The sequence below is a fragment of the Mesoplodon mirus genome (genome assembly GCF_964341445.2).
Source record: "Mesoplodon mirus genome assembly, chromosome: 1".
Classification (NCBI taxonomy): Eukaryota; Metazoa; Chordata; class Mammalia; order Artiodactyla; family Ziphiidae; genus Mesoplodon; species Mesoplodon mirus.
In genome coordinates this window covers 169,781,972-169,800,283 of record NC_138976.1, presented here as the reverse complement: position 1 = coordinate 169,800,283, position 18,312 = coordinate 169,781,972, and positions in this window count along the sequence as shown.

Below are 18,312 nucleotides of genomic sequence, written 5' to 3'. Positions count from 1 at the left end.
AGACTATCAATACCAGAATTAGATTCCCAAGGCCATCCATCAATTGTTGGAATAATCAGGTGCAAGGCAGAATATATACATAAAACTGGAACTGAAACAAGGAACAAGGATGTTTTCAAAGACTGGTAGGATCTCTAAAACATTTTTAAAGTACATGTCATTGATAAAGCTAAATACTCAAAGGTTGTGTAATACAACAGATTAAGCATTGAGAAGAGTGAAATTATGCTGTTTTGAAAACTATGGCAGGTGAGATTTTCTGCCTAATTATATAAGAAGATTTCTCTAAAAATACACATTATTTCAATGACTTATTGGCTGTGAAATAAGTTAAGGGTATTTCAAATGGCTTGTCTGCAAAGAAAGGTGAGATGTAGGGAATCACAGAAAGTCGAGGGGAAAATAGGTCAATATATACATTGCTATATGGTGAACTAAACCTTAGGCCAGCAACAATGGAGAGGACCTGACCCTTAGAAACTTACAAGTAAGCTGGAATCTTCAAAAGTTCAAATCTTTATAAGTAAAATATTTATTAAAATGAATAACCAAGTGTTTTAATTGACATCAGAAGATCAAAACAATAAACCCTGAGAACATAGAAAAAAGATAAATAAAGATATGAGCAGAACTTAATACAACAGAAAACGTATAAAATTCAGGTGATTTAGTAAGTCCAAAGAATCTTCTTTGAAAAGATTGAAAAGACACACTTTGATTAAGGAAAACAAAAATATAAGTAAAGAATATACAGAAAGAATCAGGACAATGATGTAGCAGAGAATATAGGAAATGCCAGTAAATTTGAACATTTCTGTAAAGTGGACCATTTCCTAGCTCCTAAAGTTTACCAAACCTGACACAAGAGGAAATCATTTAAGGTCATCATGTCTGCCCTTGGCATTCTCGGAACGCCCTGGCCTCAGGATGCAGCCTCTGTAGTCCATGGTAACCTGCGGAGAGGGGGCGGGGCTGAGGGTGGTTGGAACTCTGCCCTCACTGAAGGAGTGGGAGTGGCCATCTCTGATGTGACTGAACAAAGGGCAGGGGAGCAGGGGGCCCAGGGCAGGGCCCTCAGAGCACGGCAGGTCCAGTGGGGTGTCACAAGCATTTAGGCCCAGGCCAAAGGGCGCCTTCTTTGTCTGCACAGCTGCCCAAACTCTCACCTTTCCACTCAGGCCGACCTCTTTCTTGAAGTGTGTGTGGAACCTGTCCTCACAGTACACCTCGCTGCACAGCTAACCATAGGTCTGGGCATCGTAGCTTCCTGCCAGGTGACCGAACTTCGCAGGCAGATGTGTCCCAGGGACACATGCAAAGAGGCTCCTGCCCGGGCCACAGGCTGCCCACTGCCCCTGCCCCAGATCGGGGGCCGCCAATCAGCCCTGTCGGAGTCCCCTGCCTCTAGAGGGAGTATTGGACCAACACTTGTAGAAAACGGTGTCCTCGTGGGCAACTCATTGGAGGGACACAAATAAATCTTTGCCGTCTTTCTGCGGAAGCTTACGAGCGTTCACACCTAAGCGTCTTACAAGGTCAGCTGTTTAGCTAAACATGAGCTCATGATCTAAATTTACACAATAATGAAGAAATCAGCTACGAGGGGAGACAATCAGTAAAGACTATCAATACCAGAATTAGATTCCCAAGGCCATCCAGCAATTGTTGGAATAATCAGGTGCAAGGCAAAATATATACATAAAACTGGAACTGAAACAAGGAACGAGGATGTTTTCAAAGACTGGTAGGATCTCTAAAACATTTTTAAAGGACATGTCATTGATAAAGCTAAATACTCAAAGGTTGTGTAATACAACAGATTAAGCATTGAGAAGAGTGAAATTATGCTGTTTTGAAAACTATGGCAGGTGAGATTTTCTGCCTAATTATATAAGAAGATTTCTCTAAAAAATACACATTATTTCAATGACTTATTGGCTGTGAAATAAGTTAAGGGTATTTCAAATGGCTTGTCTGCAAAGAAAGGTGAGATGTAGGGAATCACAGAAAGTCGAGGGGAAAATAGGTTAATATATACATTGCTATATGGTGAACTAAACCTTAGGCCAGCAACAATGGAGAGGACCTGACCCTTAGAAACTTACAAGTAAGCTGGAATCTTCAAAAGTTCAAATCTTTATAAGTAAAATATTTATTAAAATGAATAACCAAGTGTTTTAATTGACATCAGAAAATCAAAACAATAAACCATGAGAACATAGAAAAAAGATAAATAAAGATATGAGCAGAACTTAATACAACAGAAAACGTATAAAATTCAGGTGATTTAGTAAGTCCAAAGAATCTTCTTTGAAAAGATTGAAAAGACACACTTTGATTAAGGAAAACAAAAACATAAGTATAGAATATACAGAAAGAATCAGGACAATGTTATAGCAGAGAATATATGAAATGCCAGTAAATTTGAACATTTCTGTAAAGTGGACCATTTCCTAGCTCCTAAAGTTTACCAAACCTGACACAAGAGGAAATCATTTAAGGTCATCATGTCTGCCCTTGGCATTCTCGGAACGCCCTGGCCTCAGGATGCAGCCTCTGTAGTCCATGGTAACCTGTGGAGAGGGGGCGGGGCTGAGGGTGGTTGGAACTCTGCCCTCACTGAAGGAGTGGGTGTGGCCATCTCTGCTGTGACTGAACAAAGGGCAAGGGAGCAGGGGGCCCAGGGCAGGGCCCTCAGAGCACGGCAGGTCCAGTGGGGTGTCACAAGCATTTAGGCCCAGGCCAAAGGGCGCCTTCTTTGTCTGCACAGCTGCCCAAACTCTCACCTTTCCACTCAGGCCGACCTCTTTCTTGAAGTGTGTGTGGAACCTGTCCTCACAGTACACCTCGCTGCACAGCTAACCATAGGTCTGGGCATCGTAGCTTCCTGCCAGGTGACTGAAGTTCGCAGGCAGATGTGTCCCAGGGACACATGCAAAGAGGCTCCTGCCCGGGCCACAGGCTGCCCACTGCCCCTGCCCCAGATCGGGGGCCGCCAATCAGCCCTGATGGAGTCCCCTGCCTCTAGAGGGAGTATTGGACCAACACTTGTAGAAAACGGTGTCCTCGTGGGCAACTCATTGGAGGGACACAAATAAATCTTTGCCGTCTTTCTGCGGAAGCTTACGAGCGTTCACACCTAAGCGTCTTACAAGGTCAGCTGTTTAGCTAAACATGAGCTCATGATCTAAATTTACACAATAATGAAGAAATCAGCTACGAGGGGAGACAATCAGTAAAGACTATCAATACCAGAATTAGATTCCCAAGGCCATCCATCAATTGTTGGAATAATCAGGTGCAAGGCAGAATATATACATAAAACTGGAACTGAAACAAGGAACGAGGATGTTTTCAAAGACTGGTAGGATCTCTAAAACTTTTTTAAAGTACATGTCATTGATAAAGCTAAATACTCAAAGGTTGTGTAATACAACAGATTAAGCATTGAGAAGAGTGAAATTATGCTGTTTTGAAAACTATGGCAGGTGAGATTTTCTGCCTAATTATATAAGAAGATTTCTCTAAAAATACACATTATTTCAATGACTTATTGGCTGTGAAATAAGTTAAGGGTATTTCAAATGGCTTGTCTGCAAAGAAAGGTGAGATGTAGGGAATCACAGAAAGTCGAGGGGAAAATAGGTCAATATATACATTGCTATATGGTGAACTAAACCTTAGGCCAGCAACAATGGAGAGGACCTGACCCTTAGAAACTTACAAGTAAGCTGGAATCTTCATATGTTCAAATCTTTATAAGTAAAATATTTATTAAAATGAATAACCAAGTGTTTTAATTGACATCAGAAGATCAAAACAATAAACCCTGAGAACATAGAAAAAAGATAAATAAAGATATGAGCAGAACTTAATACAACAGAAAACGTATAAAATTGAGGTGATTTAGTAAGTCCAAAGAATCTTCTTTGAAAAGATTGAAAAGACACACTTTGATTAAGGAAAACAAAAACATAAGTAAAGAATATACAGAAAGAATCAGGACCATGATATAGCAGAGAATATAAGAAATGCCAGTAAATTTGAACATTTCTGTAAAGTGGACCATTTCCTAGCTCCTAAAGTTTACCAAACCTGACACAAGAGGAAATCATTTAAGGTCATCATGTCTGCCCTTGGCATTCTCGGAACGCCCTGGCCTCAGGATGCAGCCTCTGTAGTCCATGGTAACCTGCGGAGAGGGGGCGGGGCTGAGGGTGGTTGGAACTCTGCCCTCACAGAAGGAGTGGGTGTGGCCATCTCTGCTGTGACTGAACAAAGGGCAGGGGAGCAGGGGGCCCTGTGATGGGCCCTCAGAGCACGGCAGGTCCAGTGGGGTGTCACAAGCATTTAGGCCCAGGCCAAAGGGCGCCTTCTTTGTCTGCACAGCTGCCCAAACTCTCACCTTTCCACTCAGGCCGACCTCTTACTTGAAGTGTGTGTGGAACCTGTCCTCACAGTACACCTCGCTGCACAGCTAACCATAGGTCTGGGCATCGTAGCTTCCTGCCAGGTGACCGAAGTTCGCAGGCAGATGTGTCCCAGGGACACATGCAAAGAGGCTCCTGCCCGGGCCACAGGCTGCCCACTGCCCCTGCCCCAGATCGGGGGCCGCCAATCAGCCCTGTCGGAGTCCCCTTCCTCTAGAGGGAGTATTGGACCAACACTTGTAGAAAACGGTGTCCTCGTGGCCAACTCATTGGAGGGACACAAATAAATCTTTGCCGTCTTTCTGCGGAAGCTTACGAGCGTTCACACCTAAGCGTCTTACAAGGTCAGCTGTTTAGCTAAACATGAGCTCATGATCTAAATTTACACAATAATGAAGAAATCAGCTACGAGGGGAGACAATCAGTAAAGACTATCAATACCAGAATTAGATTCCCAAGGCCATCCATCAATTGTTGGAATAATCAGGTGCAAGGCAGAATATATACATAAAACTGGAACTGAAAGAAGGAACAAGGATGTTTTCAAAGACTGGTAAGATCTCTAAAACATTTTTAAAGTACATGTCATTGATAAAGCTAAATACTCAAAGGTTGTGTAATACAACAGATTAAGCATTGAGAAGAGTGAAATTATGCTGTTTTGAAAACTATGGCAGGTGAGATTTTCTGCCTAATTATATAAGAAGATTTCTCTAAAAAATACACATTATTTCAATGACTTATTGGCTGTGAAATAAGTTAAGGGTATTTCAAATGGCTTGTCTGCAAAGAAAGGTGAGATGTAGGGAATCACAGAAAGTCGAGGGGAAAATAGGTCAATATATACATTGCTATATGGTGAACTAAACCTTAGGCCAGCAACAATGGAGAGGACCTGACCCTTAGAAACTTACAAGTAAGCTGGAATCTTCAAAAGTTCAAATCTTTATAAGTAAAATATTTATTAAAATGAATAACCAAGTGTTTTAATTGACATCAGAAGATCAAAACAATAAACCCTGAGAACATAGAAAAAAGATAAATAAAGATATGAGCAGAACATAATACAACAGAAAACGTATAAAATTGAGGTGATTTAGTAAGTCCAAAGAATCTTCTTTGAAAAGATTGAAAAGACACACTTTGATTAAGGAAAACAAAAACATAAGTATAGAATATACAGAAAGAATCAGGACAATGTTATAGCAGAGAATATATGAAATGCCAGTAAATTTGAACATTTCTGTAAAGTGGACCATTTCCTAGCTCCTAAAGTTTACCAAACCTGACACAAGAGGAAATCATTTAAGGTCATCATGTCTGCCCTTGGCATTCTCGGAACCCCCTGGCCTCAGGATGCAGCCTCTGTAGTCCATGGTAACCTGCGGAGAGGGGGCGGGGCTGAGGGTGGTTGGAACTCTGCCCTCACTGAAGGAGTGGGTGTGGCCATCTCTGCTGTGACTGAACAATGGGCAGGGGAGCAGGGGGCCCAGTGCAGGGCCCTCAGAGCACGGCAGGTCCAGTGGGGTGTCACAAGCATTTAGGCCCAGGCCAAAGGGCGCCTTCTTTGTCTGCACAGCTGCCCAAACTCTCACCTTTCCACTCAGGCCGACCTCTTACTTGAAGTGTGTGTGGAACCTGTCCTCACAGTACACCTCGCTGCACAGCTAACCATAGGTCTGGGCATCGTAGCTTCCTGCCAGGTGACCGAAGTTCGCAGGCAGATGTGTCCCAGGGACACATGCAAAGAGGCTCCTGCCCGGGCCACAGGCTGCCCACTGCCCCTGCCCCAGACCAGGGGCCGCCAATCAGCCCTGTCGGAGTCCCCTGCCTCTAGAGGGATTATTGGACCAACACTTGTAGAAAACGGTGTCCTCGTGGGCAACTCATTGGAGGGACACAAATAAATCTTTGCCGTCTTTCTGCGGAAGCTTACGAGCGTTCACACCTACGCGTCTTACAAGGTCAGCTGTTTAGCTAAACATGAGCTCATGATCTAAATTTACACAATAATGAAGAAATCAGCTACGAGGGGAGACAATCAGTAAAGACTATCAATACCAGAATTAGATTCCCAAGGCCATCCAGCAATTGTTGGAATAATCAGGTGCAAGGCAGAATATATACATAAAACTGGAACTGAAACAAGGAACAAGGATGTTTTCAAAGACTGGTAGGATCTCTAAAACATTTTTAAAGTACATGTCATTGATAAAGCTAAATACTCAAAGGTTGTGTAATACAACAGATTAAGCATTGAGAAGAGTGAAATTATGCTGTTTTGAAAACTATGGCAGGTGAGATTTTCTGCCTAATTATATAAGAAGATTTCTCTAAAAAATACACATTATTTCAATGACTTATTGGCTGTGAAATAAGTTAAGGGTATTTCAAATGGCTTGTCTGCAAAGAAAGGTGAGATGTAGGGAATCACAGAAAGTCGAGGGGAAAATAGGTCAATATATACATTGCTATATGGTGAACTAACCCTTAGGCCAGCAACAATGGAGAGGACCTGCCCTTAGAAACTTACAAGTAAGCTGGAATCTTCAAAAGTTCAAATCTTTATAAGTAAAATATTTATTAAAATGAATAACCAAGTGTTTTAATTGACATCAGAAGATCAAAACAATAAACCCTGAGAACATAGAAAAAAGATAAAGATATGAGCAGAACATAATACAACAGAAAACGTATAAAATTGAGGTGATTTAGTAAGTCCAAAGAATCTTCTTTGAAAAGATTGAAAAGACACACTTTGATTAAGGAAAACAAAAACATAAGTATAGAATATACAGAAAGAATCAGGACAATGTTATAGCAGAGAATATATGAAATGCCAGTAAATTTGAACATTTCTGTAAAGTGGACCATTTCCTAGCTCCTAAAGTTTACCAAACCTGACACAAGAGGAAATCATTTAAGGTCATCATGTCTGCCCTTGGCATTCTCGGAACGCCCTGGCCCCAGGATGCAGCCTCTGTAGTCCATGGTAACCTGCGGAGAGGGGGCGGTGCTGAGGGTGGTTGGAACTCTGCCCTCACAGAAGGAGTGGGTGAGGCCATCTCTGCTGTGACTGAACAAAGGGCAGGGGAGCAGGGGGCCCAGTGCAGGGCCCTCAGAGCACGGCAGGTCCAGTGGGGTGTCACAAGCATTTAGGCCCAGGCCAAAGGGCGCCTTCTTTGTCTGCACAGCTGCCCAAACTCTCACCTTTCCACTCAGGCCGACCTCTTACTTGAAGTGTGTGTGGAACCTGTCCTCACAGTACACCTCGCTGCACAGCTAACCATAGGTCTGGGCATCGTAGCTTCCTGCCAGGTGACCGAAGTTCGCAGGCAGATGTGTCCCAGGGACACATGCAAAGAGGCTCCTGCCAGGGCCACAGGCTGCCCACTGCCCCTGCCCCAGATCGGGGGCCGCCAATCAGCCCTGTCGGAGTCCCCTGCCTCTAGAGGGAGTATTGGACCAACACTTGTAGAAAAAGGTGTCCTCGTGGGCAACTCATTGGAGGGACAGAAATAAATCTTTGCTGTCTTTCTGCGGAAGCTTACGAGCGTTCACACCTAAGCGTCTTACAAGGTCAGCTGTTGAGCTAAACATGAGCTCATGATCTAAATTTACACAATAATGAAGAAATCAGCTACGAGCGGAGACAATCAGTAAAGACTATCAATACCAGAATTAGATTCCCAAGGCCATCCATCAATTGTTGGAATAATCAGGTGCAAGGCAGAATATATACATAAAACTGGAACTGAAACAAGGAACAAGGATGTTTTCAAAGACTGGTAGGATCTCTAAAACATTTTTAAAGTACATGTCATTGATAAAGCTAAATACTCAAAGGTTGTGTAATACAACAGATTAAGCATTGAGAAGAGTGAAATTATGCTGTTTTGAAAACTATGGCAGGTGAGATTTTCTGCCTAATTATATAAGAAGATTTCTCTAAAAATACACATTATTTCAATGACTTATTGGCTGTGAAATAAGTTAAGGGTATTTCAAATGGCTTGTCTGCAAAGAAAGGTGAGATGTAGGGAATCACAGAAAGTCGAGGGGAAAATAGGTCAATATATACATTGCTATATGGTGAACTAAACCTTAGGCCAGCAACAATGGAGAGGACCTGACCCTTAGAAACTTACAAGTAAGCTGGAATCTTCAAAAGTTCTAATCTTTATAAGTAAAATATTTATTAAAATGAATAACCAAGTGTTTTAATTGACATCAGAAGATCAAAACAATAAACCCTGAGAACATAGAAAAAAGATAAATAAAGATATGAGCAGAACTTAATACAACAGAAAACGTATAAAATTCAGGTGATTTAGTAAGTCCAAAGAATCTTCTTTGAAAAGATTGAAAAGACACACTTTGATTAAGGAAAACAAAAATATAAGTAAAGAATATACAGAAAGAATCAGGACAATGATGTAGCAGAGAATATAGGAAATGCCAGTAAATTTGAACATTTCTGTAAAGTGGACCATTTCCTAGCTCCTAAAGTTTACCAAACCTGACACAAGAGGAAATCATTTAAGGTCATCATGTCTGCCCTTGGCATTCTCGGAACGCCCTGGCCTCAGGATGCAGCCTCTGTAGTCCATGGTAACCTGCGGAGAGGGGGCGGGGCTGAGGGTGGTTGGAACTCTGCCCTCACTGAAGGAGTGGGAGTGGCCATCTCTGCTGTGACTGAACAAAGGGCAGGGGAGCAGGGGGCCCAGGGCAGGGCCCTCAGAGCACGGCAGGTCCAGTGGGGTGTCACAAGCATTTAGGCCCAGGCCAAAGGGTGCCTTCTTTGTCTGCACAGCTGCCCAAACTCTCACCTTTCCACTCAGGCCGACCTCTTTCTTGAAGTGTGTGTGGAACCTGTCCTCACAGTACACCTCGCTGCACAGCTAACCATAGGTCTGGGCATCGTAGCTTCCTGCCAGGTGACCGAAGTTCGCAGGCAGATGTGTCCCAGGGACACATGCAAAGAGGCTCCTGCCCGGGCCACAGGCTGCCCACTGCCCCTGCCCCAGATCGGGGGCCGCCAATCAGCCCTGTCGGAGTCCCCTACCTCTAGAGGGAGTATTGGACCAACACTTGTAGAAAACGGTGTCCTCGTGGGCAACTCATTGGAGGGACACAAATAAATCTTTGCCGTCTTTCTGCGGAAGCTTACGAGCGTTCACACCTAAGCGTCTTACAAGGTCAGCTGTTTAGCTAAACATGAGCTCATGATCTAAATTTACACAATAATGAAGAAATCAGCTACGAGGGGAGACAATCAGTAAAGACTATCAATACCAGAATTAGATTCCCAAGGCCATCCATGAATTGTTAGAATAATCAGGTGCAAGGCAGAATATATACATAAAACTGGAACTGAAACAAGGAACAAGGATGTTTTCAAAGACTGGTAGGATCTCTAAAACATTTTTAAAGTACATGTCACTGATAAAGCTAAATACTCAAAGGTTGTGTAATACAACAGATTAAGCATTGAGAAGAGTGAAATTATGCTGTTTTGAAAACTATGGCAGGTGAGATTTTCTGCCTAATTATATAAGAAGATTTCTCTTAAAAATACACATTATTTCAATGACTTATTGGCTGTGAAATAAGTTAAGGGTATTTCAAATGGCTTGTCTGCAAAGAAAGGTGAGATGTAGGGAATCACAGAAAGTCGAGGGGAAAATAGGTCAATATATACATTGCTATATGGTGAACTAAACCTTAGGCCAGCAACAATGGAGAGGACCTTCCCTTAGAAACTTACAAGTAAGCTGGAATCTTCAAAAGTTCAAAACTTTATAAGTAAAATATTTATTAAAATGAATAACCAAGTGTTTTAATTGACATCAGAAGATCAAAACAATAAACCCTGAGAACATAGAAAAAAGATAAATAAAGATATGAGCAGAACTTAATACAACAGAAAACGTATAAAATTCAGGTGATTTAGTAAGTCCAAAGAATCTTCTTTGAAAAGATTGAAAAGACACACTTTGATTAAGGAAAACAAAAACATAAGTATAGAATATACAGAAAGAATCAGGACAATGTTATAGCAGAGAATATATGAAATGCCAGTAAATTTGAACATTTCTGTAAAGTGGACCATTTCCTAGCTCCTAAAGTTTACCAAACCTGACACAAGAGGAAATCATTTAAGGTCATCATGTCTGCCCTTGGCATTCTCGGAACGCCCTGGCCTCAGGATGCAGCCTCTGTAGTCCATGGTAACCTGCGGAGAGGGGGCGGGGCTGAGGGTGGTTGGAACTCTGCCCTCACTGAAGGAGTGGGTGTGGCCATCTCTGCTGTGACTGAACAAAGAGCAGGGTAGCAGGGGGCCCAGGGCCGGGCCCTCAGAGCACGGCAGGTCCAGTGGGGTGTCACAAGCATTTAGGCCCAGGCCAAAGGGCGCCTTCTTTGTCTGCACAGCTGCCCAAACTCTCACCTTTCCACTCAGGCCGACCTCTTACTTGAAGTGTGTGTGGAACCTGTCCTCACAGTACACCTCGCTGCACAGCTAACCATAGGTCTGGGCATCGTAGCTTCCTGCCAGGTGACCGAAGTTCGCAGGCAGATGTGTCCCAGGGACACATGCAAAGAGGCTCCTGCCCGGGCCACAGGCTGCCCACTGCCCCTGCCCCAGATCGGGGGCCGCCAATCAGCCCTGTCGGAATCCCCTGCCTCTAGAGGGAGTACTGGACCAACACTTGTAGAAAACGGTGTCCTCGTGGGCAACTCATTGGAGGGACACAAATAAATCTTTGCCGTCTTTCTGCGCAAGCTTACGAGCGTTCACACCTAAGCGTCTTACAAGGTCAGCTGTTTAGCTAAACATGAGCTCATGATCTAAATTTACACAATAATGAAGAAATCAGCTACGAGGGGAGACAATCAGTAAAGACTATCAATACCAGAATTAGATTCCCAAGGCCATCCAGCAATTGTTGGAATAATCAGGTGCAAGGCAGAATATATACATAAAACTGGAACTGAAACAAGGAACGAGGATGTTTTCAAAGACTGGTAGGATCTCTAAAACATTTTTAAAGGACATGTCATTGATAAAGCTAAATACTCAAAGGTTGTGTAATACAACAGATTAAGCATTGAGAAGAGTGAAATTATGCTGTTTTGAAAACTATGGCAGGTGAGATTTTCTGCCTAATTATATAAGAAGATTTCTCTAAAAATACACATTATTTCAATGACTTATTGGCTGTGAAATAAGTTAAGGGTATTTCAAATGGCTTGTCTGCAAAGAAAGGTGAGATGTAGGGAATCACAGAAAGTCGAGGGGAAAATAGGTCAATATATACATTGCTATATGGTGAACTAAACCTTAGGCCAGCAACAATGGAGAGGACCTGACCCTTAGAAACTTACAAGTAAGCTGGAATCTTCAAAAGTTCAAATCTTTATAAGTAAAATATGTATTAAAATGAATAACCAAGTGTTTTAATTGACATCAGAAAATCAAAACAATAAACCCTGAGAACATAGAAAAAAGATAAATAAAGATATGAGCAGAACTTAATACAACAGAAAACGTATAAAATTGAGGTGATTTAGTAAGTCCAAAGAATCTTCTTTGAAAAGATTGAAAAGACACACTTTGATTAAGGAAAACAAAAACATAAGTATAGAATATACAGAAAGAATCAGGACAATGTTATAGCAGAGAATATATGAAATGCCAGTAAATTTGAACATTTCTGTAAAGTGGACCATTTCCTAGCTCCTAAAGTTTACCAAACCTGACACAAGAGGAAATCATTTAAGGTCATCATGTCTGCCCTTGGCATTCTCGGAACGCCCTGGCCTCAGGATGCAGCCTCTGTAGTCCATGGTAACCTGCGGAGAGGGGGCGGGGCTGAGGGTGGTTGGAACTCTGCCCTCACAGAAGGAGTGGGTGTGGCCATCTCTGCTGTTACTGAACAAAGGGCAGGGGAGCAGGGGGCCCAGTGCAGGGCCCTCAGAGCACGGCAGGTCCAGTGGGGTGTCACAAGCATTTAGGCCCAGGCCAAAGGGCGCCTTCTTTGTCTGCACAGCTGCCCAAATTCTCACCTTTCCACTCAGGCCGACCTCTTACTTGAAGTGTGTGTGGAACCTGTCCTCACAGTACACCTCGCTGCACAGCTAACCATAGGTGTGGGCATCGTAGCTTCCTGCCAGGTGACCGAAGTTCGCAGGCAGATGTGTCCCAGGGACACATGCAAAGAGGCTCCTGCCCGGGCCACAGGCTGCCCACTGCCCCTGCCCCAGATCGGGGGCCGCCAATCAGCCCTGTCGGAGTCCCCTGCCTCTAGAGGGAGTATTGGACCAACACTTGTAGAAAAAGGTGTCCTCGTGGGCAACTCATTGGAGGGACAGAAATAAATCTTTGCTGTCTTTCTGCGGAAGCTTACGAGCGTTCACACCTAAGCGTCTTACAAGGTCAGCTGTTTAGCTAAACATGAGCTCATTATCTAAATTTACACAATAATGAAGAAATCAGCTACGAGCGGAGACAATCAGTAAAGACTATCAATACCAGAATTAGATTCCCAAGGCCATCCAGCAATTGTTGGAATAATCAGGTGCAAGGCAGAATATATACATAAAACTGGAACTGAAACAAGGAACGAGGATGTTTTCAAAGACTGGTAGGATCTCTAAAACATTTTTAAAGGACATGTCATTGATAAAGCTAAATACTCAAAGGTTGTGTAATACAACAGATTAAGCATTGAGAAGAGTGAAATTATGCTCTTTTGAAAACTATGGCAGGTGAGATTTTCTGCCTAATTATATAAGAAGATTTCTCTAAAAAATACACATTATTTCAATGACTTATTGGCTGTGAAATAAGTTAAGGGTATTTCAAATGGCTTGTCTGCAAAGAAAGGTGAGATGTAGGGAATCACAGAAAGTCGAGGGGAAAATAGGTCAATATATACATTGCTATATGGTGAACTAAACCTTAGGCCAGCAACAATGGAGAGGACCTGACCCTTAGAAACTTACAAGTAAGCTGGAATCTTCAAAAGTTCAAATCTTTATAAGTAAAATATTTATTAAAATGAATAACCAAGTGTTTTAATTGACATCAGAAAATCAAAACAATAAACCCTGAGAACATAGAAAAAAGATAAATAAAGATATGAGCAGAACTTAATACAACAGAAAACGTATAAAATTCAGGTGATTTAGTAAGTCCAAAGAATCTTCTTTGAAAAGATTGAAAAGACACACTTTGATTAAGGAAAACAAAAACATAAGTAAAGAATATACAGAAAGAATCAGGACAATGATGTAGCAGAGAATATAGGAAATGCCAGTAAATTTGAACATTTCTGTAAAGTGGACCATTTCCTAGCTCCTAAAGTTTACCAAACCTGACACAAGAGGAAATCATTTAAGGTCATCATGTCTGCCCTTGGCATTCTCAGAACGCCCTGGCCTCAGGATGCAGCCTCTGTAGTCCATGGTAACCTGCGGAGAGGGGGCGGGGCTGAGGGTGGTTGGAACTCTGCCCTCACTGAAGGAGTGGGTGTGGCCATCTCTGCTGTGACTGAACAAAGGGCAGGGGAGCAGGGGGCCCAGGGCAGGGCCCTCAGAGCACGGCAGGTCCAGTGGGGTGTCACAAGCATTTAGGCCCAGGCCAAAGGGCGCCTTCTTTGTCTGCACAGCTGCCCAAACTCTCACCTTTCCACTCAGGCCGACCTCTTTCTTGAAGTGTGTGTGGAACCTGTCCTCACAGTACACCTCGCTGCACAGCTAACCATAGGTCTGGGCATCGTAGCTTCCTGCCAGGTGACCGAAGTTCGCAGGCAGATGTGTCCCAGGGACACATGCAAAGAGGCTCCTGCCCGGGCCACAGGCTGCCCACTGCCCCTGCCCCAGATCGGGGGCCGCCAATCAGCCCTGTCGGAGTCCCCTGCCTCTAGAGGGAGTATTGGACCAACACTTGTAGAAAACGGTGTCCTCGTGGGCAACTCATTGGAGGGACACAAATAAATCTTTGCCGTCTTTCTGCGGAAGCTTACGAGCGTTCACACCTAAGCGTCTTACAAGGTCAGCTGTTTAGCTAAACATGAGCTCATGATCTAAATTTACACAATAATGAAGAAATAAGCTACGAGGGGAGACAATCAGTAAAGACTATCAATACCAGAATTAGATTCCCAAGGCCATCCATCAATTGTTGGAATAATCAGGTGCAAGGCAGAATATATACATAAAACTGGAACTGAAACAAGGAACAAGGATGTTTTCAAAGACTGGTAGGATCTCTAAAACATTTTTAAAGTACATGTCATTGATAAAGCTAAATACTCAAAGGTTGTGTAATACAACAGATTAAGCATTGAGAAGAGTGAAATTATGCTGTTTTGAAAACTATGGCAGGTGAGATTTTCTGCCTAATTATATAAGAAGATTTCTCTAAAAAATACACATTATTTCAATGACTTATTGGCTGTGAAATAAGTTAAGGGTATTTCAAATGGCTTGTCTGCAAAGAAAGGTGAGATGTAGGGAATCACAGAAAGTCGAGGGGAAAATAGGTCAATATATACATTGCTATATGGTGAACTAACCCTTAGGCCAGCAACAATGGAGAGGACCTGCCCTTAGAAACTTACAAGTAAGCTGGAATCTTCAAAAGTTCAAATCTTTATAAGTAAAATATTTATTAAAATGAATAACCAAGTGTTTTAATTGACATCAGAAGATCAAAACAATAAACCCTGAGAACATAGAAAAAAGATAAAGATATGAGCAGAACATAATACAACAGAAAACGTATAAAATTGAGGTGATTTAGTAAGTCCAAAGAATCTTCTTTGAAAAGATTGAAAAGACACACTTTGATTAAGGAAAACAAAAACATAAGTATAGAATATACAGAAAGAATCAGGACAATGTTATAGCAGAGAATATATGAAATGCCAGTAAATTTGAACATTTCTGTAAAGTGGACCATTTCCTAGCTCCTAAAGTTTACCAAACCTGACACAAGAGGAAATCATTTAAGGTCATCATGTCTGCCCTTGGCATTCTCGGAACGCCCTGGCCCCAGGATGCAGCCTCTGTAGTCCATGGTAACCTGCGGAGAGGGGGCGGTGCTGAGGGTGGTTGGAACTCTGCCCTCACAGAAGGAGTGGGTGAGGCCATCTCTGCTGTGACTGAACAAAGGGCAGGGGAGCAGGGGGCCCAGTGCAGGGCCCTCAGAGCACGGCAGGTCCAGTGGGGTGTCACAAGCATTTAGGCCCAGGCCAAAGGGCGCCTTCTTTGTCTGCACAGCTGCCCAAACTCTCACCTTTCCACTCAGGCCGACCTCTTTCTTGAAGTGTGTGTGGAACCTGTCCTCACAGTACACCTCGCTGCACAGCTAACCATAGGTCTGGGCATCGTAGCTTCCTGCCAGGTGACCGAAGTTCGCAGGCAGATGTGTCCCAGGGACACATGCAAAGAGGCTCCTGCCAGGGCCACAGGCTGCCCACTGCCCCTGCCCCAGATCGGGGGCCGCCAATCAGCCCTGTCGGAGTCCCCTGCCTCTAGAGGGAGTATTGGACCAACACTTGTAGAAAAAGGTGTCCTCGTGGGCAACTCATTGGAGGGACAGAAATAAATCTTTGCTGTCTTTCTGCGGAAGCTTACGAGCGTTCACACCTAAGCGTCTTACAAGGTCAGCTGTTGAGCTAAACATGAGCTCATGATCTAAATTTACACAATAATGAAGAAATCAGCTACGAGCGGAGACAATCACTAAAGACTATCAATACCAGAATTAGATTCCCAAGGCCATCCATCAATTGTTGGAATAATCAGGTGCAAGGCAGAATATATACATAAAACTGGAACTGAAACAAGGAACAAGGATGTTTTCAAAGACTGGTAGGATCTCTAAAACATTTTTAAAGTACATGTCATTGATAAAGCTAAATACTCAAAGGTTGTGTAATACAACAGATTAAGCATTGAGAAGAGTGAAATTATGCTGTTTTGAAAACTATGGCAGGTGAGATTTTCTGCCTAATTATATAAGAAGATTTCTCTAAAAATACACATTATTTCAATGACTTATTGGCTGTGAAATAAGTTAAGGGTATTTCAAATGGCTTGTCTGCAAAGAAAGGTGAGATGTAGGGAATCACAGAAAGTCGAGGGGAAAATAGGTCAATATATACATTGCTATATGGTGAACTAAACCTTAGGCCAGCAACAATGGAGAGGACCTGACCCTTAGAAACTTACAAGTAAGCTGGAATATTCAAAAGTTCAAATCTTTATAAGTAAAATATTTATTAAAATGAATAACCAAGTGTTTTAATTGACATCAGAAGATCAAAACAATAAACCCTGAGAACATAGAAAAAAGATAAATAAAGATATGAGCAGAACTTAATACAACAGAAAACGTATAAAATTCAGGTGATTTAGTAAGTCCAAAGAATCTTCTTTGAAAAGATTGAAAAGACACACTTTGATTAAGGAAAACAAAAATATAAGTAAAGAATATACAGAAAGAATCAGGACAATGATGTAGCAGAGAATATAGGAAATGCCAGTAAATTTGAACATTTCTGTAAAGTGGACCATTTCCTAGCTCCTAAAGTTTACCAAACCTGACACAAGAGGAAATCATTTAAGGTCATCATGTCTGCCCTTGGCATTCTCGGAACGCCCTGGCCTCAGGATGCAGCCTCTGTAGTCCATGGTAACCTGCGGAGAGGGGGCGGGGCTGAGGGTGGTTGGAACTCTGCCCTCACTGAAGGAGTGGGAGTGGCCATCTCTGCTGTGACTGAACAAAGGGCAGGGGAGCAGGGGGCCCAGGGCAGGGCCCTCAGAGCACGGCAGGTCCAGTGGGGTGTCACAAGCATTTAGGCCCAGGCCAAAGGGTGCCTTCTTTGTCTGCACAGCTGCCCAAACTCTCACCTTTCCACTCAGGCCGACCTCTTTCTTGAAGTGTGTGTGGAACCTGTCCTCACAGTACACCTCGCTGCACAGCTAACCATAGGTCTGGGCATCGTAGCTTCCTGCCAGGTGACCGAAGTTCGCAGGCAGATGTGTCCCAGGGACACATGCAAAGAGGCTCCTGCCCGGGCCACAGGCTGCCCACTGCCCCTGCCCCAGATCGGGGGCCGCCAATCAGCCCTGTCGGAGTCCCCTACCTCTAGAGGGAGTATTGGACCAACACTTGTAGAAAACGGTGTCCTCGTGGGCAACTCATTGGAGGGACACAAATAAATCTTTGCCGTCTTTCTGCGGAAGCTTACGAGCGTTCACACCTAAGCGTCTTACAAGGTCAGCTGTTTAGCTAAACATGAGCTCATGATCTAAATTTACACAATAATGAAGAAATCAGCTACGAGGGGAGACAATCAGTAAAGACTATCAATACCAGAATTAGATTCCCAAGGCCATCCATGAATTGTTGGAATAATCAGGTGCAAGGCAGAATATATACATAAAACTGGAACTGAAACAAGGAACAAGGATGTTTTCAAAGACTGGTAGGATCTCTAAAACATTTTTAAAGTACATGTCACTGATAAAGCTAAATACTCAAAGGTTGTGTAATACAACAGATTAAGCATTGAGAAGAGTGAAATTATGCTGTTTTGAAAACTATGGCAGGTGAGATTTTCTGCCTAATTATATAAGAAGATTTCTCTTAAAAATACACATTATTTCAATGACTTATTGGCTGTGAAATAAGTTAAGGGTATTTCAAATGGCTTGTCTGCAAAGAAAGGTGAGATGTAGGGAATCACAGAAAGTCGAGGGGAAAATAGGTCAATATATACATTGCTATATGGTGAACTAAACCTTAGGCCAGCAACAATGGAGAGGACCTTCCCTTAGAAACTTACAAGTAAGCTGGAATCTTCAAAAG